The sequence below is a fragment of the Martes martes genome (genome assembly GCF_963455335.1).
Source record: "Martes martes genome assembly, chromosome: 5".
Taxonomy (NCBI): domain Eukaryota; kingdom Metazoa; phylum Chordata; class Mammalia; order Carnivora; family Mustelidae; genus Martes; species Martes martes.
In genome coordinates this window covers 51,749,809-51,754,662 of record NC_137892.1, presented here as the reverse complement: position 1 = coordinate 51,754,662, position 4,854 = coordinate 51,749,809, and the positions used below count along the sequence as shown (strand labels likewise).

General features: G+C 39.3%; 1 pseudogene across 1 annotated transcript; it reads right to left on the bottom strand.

Moving 5' to 3' along the window:
- Positions 1-1,966: 1,966 nt before the first annotated feature.
- Positions 1,967-3,096, bottom strand: LOC308343222 (heterogeneous nuclear ribonucleoprotein A1-like; annotated as a pseudogene). The gene has a single exon. The product of its transcript is annotated as a heterogeneous nuclear ribonucleoprotein A1-like (transcript).
- Between the last annotated feature and the right edge of the window lie 1,758 nt (positions 3,097-4,854).

Here is a 4,854-nt window from a genome sequence, read left to right as displayed (position 1 = left end):
TGACATCTAATTGTGGTTTTGATTTTCATTTCCCCGTTGATTAGTCATGTTGAGCACCTTTTTATATGTCTCTTTGGAGAAATGTCTATTCAGGTGCTCTGCATATTTTGAAACTAGATTGTGTGGGTGGTTTTCTTTTTTTGATATTGAGTTGCATGAGTTCTTTATGTATTTTGGATATTAACCCCATCAATTTTATCACTTGCAAGTATCTTCTCCCATTAATAGGTTTTTGTTGTTGTTGTTTGTTTCATTGATGGTGACTTTCACTGTGCAAAAGCTTCTTGGTTTGATGTAGTCTCATTTGTTTATTTCCCTATATTCTTGAGCAGTTGAGAATATTAATAATAGCTATTTTAAGATCTTTGTTAATTTTATTATGTTTGTCATTTCTGGATCTGTTTATATTGATTTTTCTCTTGGTTATGAGTCATATTTTTCCAGCTGCTGTATATAATTAACAATTTTGACTTGGTGCCCGACAATCCCTCCCTCACTTCTTGTGAATTTTTTGTTGTAGGGCATAGAATTTGCTATATTCTTTTAATATTAGATTTTAAAAATGTCATCCAGTTAAATTTTGGGGGGGTTTGTTTGATTAATTTGAAACTTCTTTTATGCTTTGTTAGTGAGGTCCAGGGCATCTTTTAGTCAAGGACTAAGTTAATTTCATTTTTGAGAGATACCTTTCTGAGGATTTTAATTTATCTTACTAGAATTATGGTGTCTTTTCTACTCTGACTGATGGGAACACAGGCATTTCCCAGCCCTGTGCAATCTTGGAGAATTATCTGCTCTTTTGTAGGTGGAGAGGGGTAGGGATGGGTCTCTGTTACTCTATCACAGTCAGGAATGACGTCCTATAGGGTATTTTTGAATTATGAACTCATATTCTTCAATGGGTATATGTTATTACAATTTTTTATTCATTGTGTCAGTTTATGTAAATTTTTTCAAAGAATTTGTTCATGAGATTTGTATAAGATTGTTTATGGTATCTTGTTATTATTCTTTAATGTCACTAGGATCTATAATATCTCATTTTTTTTTCTTTTTCTTTTTTAAAGATTTTATGTATTTATTTGACAGAGAGAGAGAGATCACAAGCAGGCAGAGAGAGAGGGGGAAGCAGACTCCCTACTGAGCAGAGAGCCCAATGGGGGGCTTGATCCTAGGACCCTGGGGTCATGACCTGAGCCGAAGGCAGAGGCCTTAACCCACTGAGCCACCCAGGCGTCCCTTAAGAGAATATTAAATCGTTTATTGATTACACATGATAATGGGTGAAACACAAGCTTTAACCCCATCTGTAATTTTATCTGATACCATAAATTTAGATACGTCGCATAGGATATACCAACAATCATATTAATAACCAAATAAACTCCAGGACTTTGCTTGGGTGACCTTTTAAGGGTGAACTCCAGGTCATAACACATTAACTGTCAGTTCAACTACACCAAGGTTTGTGGAGACAATGGCTTCTGTGCCCAAGCAGGTTGCAAACAAATTTCAAAAGGAACCTGACATCACCCTGAAGGAATTCTAATTTCACGCTGTTGGGGTAGTATACCAAGATGGCTTCAGAGTAGACTAACTTAACACAGCGCATTTGAAAAAAAAAAAGGACACATTTATTCAGTGTCATGAAAAGACTATTACATTTAGCAATCAACATCATGGGTGCAAAAAAAAAAAAAAAAAACTACATTAAAACCCTTTGTTTGAATGCTTTACACTTTCCACAGAACAGAAACTAAAATAACCTGTTAGACAATTAGTCACAAATACAGTCCTCGAGTTTTTTGCCCATACACATGAGTATTGTCTAAAACATGTCTTCTTTGTAGCAGGTAGGCCCTGCCACCACTGTGCTTGGCTGAGTTCACAAATCTGTTGTAACCTGTAGCTTCCCCATCACTTCTCTGGCTCTCCTCTCCTGCTAAGCTTTGTTTCCTGGCAGTAATTAAAACCTTCTGCCACTGCTGTAGCTACTGCTGCTGCTGGAACCACCATAGCCACCTTGGTTTTGTGGTTTGGCAAAGTATTGGCCTCCACGACCATAGGGGCCAGTTTCTGCCTCCAAAATTTCCTCCTTTCATGGGTCCAAATTTGAGATTGATTGTTGTAATTGCCAAAATCATTATAGCTTCTGCCACCTCCTAAGTTGCCTCCAGTACCACCACCATAGCTGCCTCCACCTCCTCCGCTGTTACAGCTGTCCTAGCTGCCACTCCCACCATAGCCACTGTCCTGGTTTCCACAACCTTGTCCACCACTCCCATAGCCCCTGTTCCTTCCAGAGTAATCAGGGCTGCCTCCTCATAACCACCATCATTACCAAATCCTTTATAGCCATCCCCACTGCCACCATATCCACCACCACCTCAACTGCCACCAAAGCCATCTCAACCGCTGAAGTTCCCTCCATGGCCAAAGTTGTCATTCCCACCAAAACCACCTCCACTGCCACCACCAAAGTTTCCAGAACCACTTTGACCTCTGGCTGCATGAAGCACTAGCCATCTCTTGCTTATATAGGGCTTTTCTTACTTTGCAGTTGTGGCCATTCACAGTATGGTCTTTTGAATAACAATCTTGTCTACAGAGTCATAGTCATCAAATGTTACAAAAGCAAAACCCCTCTTTTTGCCACTGCCTCAGTCAGTCATGACCTCAATTGGTTCGATTTTCCCATACTGTTCAAAATAATCTCTTAGATGATATTCTTCAGTGTCTTCTTTAATGCCACCAACAAAAATATTTTTCACAAAAAGTGAAAGTGGGCACTTAAGTGGGCACCAGGTCTTTGAGAATATTCTCTTGAGACAGGCTTCTTTGGTTCCACAACTCTTCCATCCACCTTGTGTGGCCTTGCATTCATGGCTGCATCCACCTCCTCCACAGTGGCCATGTGACAAAACCAAAGCCTCTGGAGCACCAGGTGTTTGGATCTCTCACTAACACACAGTCTGTAAGTGTTCCTCATTGCTCAAAATGGCTCCTCAGACTCTCATCAGTTGTTTCAAAGCTCAGACCTCTGATGAAGAGCTTCTGCAGCTGTTCAGGTTCTTTGGGAGACTCTGACTTAGACATGATGGTGGAGGGAGGGGAGACTTTAACGATGCTTATTTGGTGGTGTCCATGGGCAGAAAGGATGTAATATCTCATCTTTAATTCCCAGTATTGGTGGTTGTGGAACCCAGAGTGCCCTAGAGCATTTCTCTCAGTTCTCCTTCTCTGCCATGCTCCCAGACTTCTGCAGGCCCTGTACACCTGTGCCTCAGAGTGTGGTGTCTCTCTCTCATCCCTTCTGTTTTTCTCCTAATACCCCTTATCAACAAATTATTATTAAGAAATAATTGATAGTTGGAGTAAATAACTGGTATGATATATGACTGTATGGGCTTTTGCAAGCTAATTGCTGAATTTTTCAGGAATTTTGCATGCCAGTTTTTAAACATAGGCTTCATTAAAGATTAAACTATAAAAAAGAAATAATTAATATACATCACTGTATAAGTTCAAGGCATAAAATATGATGGTTTGATTTACCTGCATTTTAAAATACCCCACCAGGTATTCATCATCTCATATAGATAAAAAGAAAAGAAAGAGGAAAAGGAAGAACAAATTTTTTCCTTGTGATGAGAACTCTTAGTATTTACTCTCTTAGCAACTTTCCAGTGTGTCATACAGCAGTTGTTAGCTATAGTTGTCATGTTGTATATTACATCCCTAGTAATTACTTATCTTATAATTGGAAGTTTACCTTCTGATCACCCTTCTTCAATCCCCGCTGTCCTAACTTCTTGCACAAATCTCATCTCTTTTTCTATGATTTTTTTTTAAAGATTCCATTTGTAAGTGAGGTCATATAGTGTTTGTCTTTCTTTCTTTTTTTTAATACTTTACTTATTCATTTGAGAGAGAGGGAGAGCACAAGTAGGATGAGAAGCAGACTCCCCCCTGCTGGCAGACTGACATGGGGTTTGATCCTAGGACCTGGAGATCATGCCCTGAGCTGAAGACAGGCACTTAACCATCTGAGCCACCCAGATGCCCCAGTGTTTGTCTTTCTCTAACTTATTTCACTTAGCATAATGCCTTCCAGGTCCACCCATGTTGTTGCAAATAGTAGGATTTCTTTCTTTTTTATAGGTATTATTACATTGTATATATACATACCACATTTTCTTTATCCATTGACCTATTGGTAGACACTTAGATTTTTTTCATGTCTTGGCTGTTGTAAATAATGCTGCATTGAACATGGGTGTGCCAGTATCTTTTCAAGTTTGTGTTTCTATTTCCTTTGGATTTATTCCCAGATGGGGCTCATGGACATTTGATGAAGATCTGTGGAAAAGGTGCAGATTCTTTTTGTTTAGTTCTCCTAGGGATTCTAAAAGTCTCATACTATCCCCTAACTGGTGTTTAAAGTTTAGTTAAAATTTCAGCTGTTTTCTTCTCACCTGTACCTAAGGTGGTTTTGTCCTACTCCCATGTCTCTGCCAAAGATGCAAGCAGCCGAAGAGGGTCAGCATGTTCTATATTATAGCTCATTGGACTCATTGCATTCTTAGGACACTAATGGACATAAAAACATCTGTGATTTTATAGGTCATCTGCCTTGCTATTGTTAGAATGTAAGTGGTGTTCTTCTCAAGTTTCTACATTTTCTTTTAACGTCCATGCTGAAGGTTGCTGCTAATAGAGACCAATGCTGGCACTGAAGAAAAAGAGCAGGGATGATTGGAATGCTTCTGCTCTAGGGGCTACTTCTCACTGCCGGCTACAGCACTGACTCAAGTTCTCACTCCTTGTTTCAAATGGTTATGTGTTGTTGTTTCT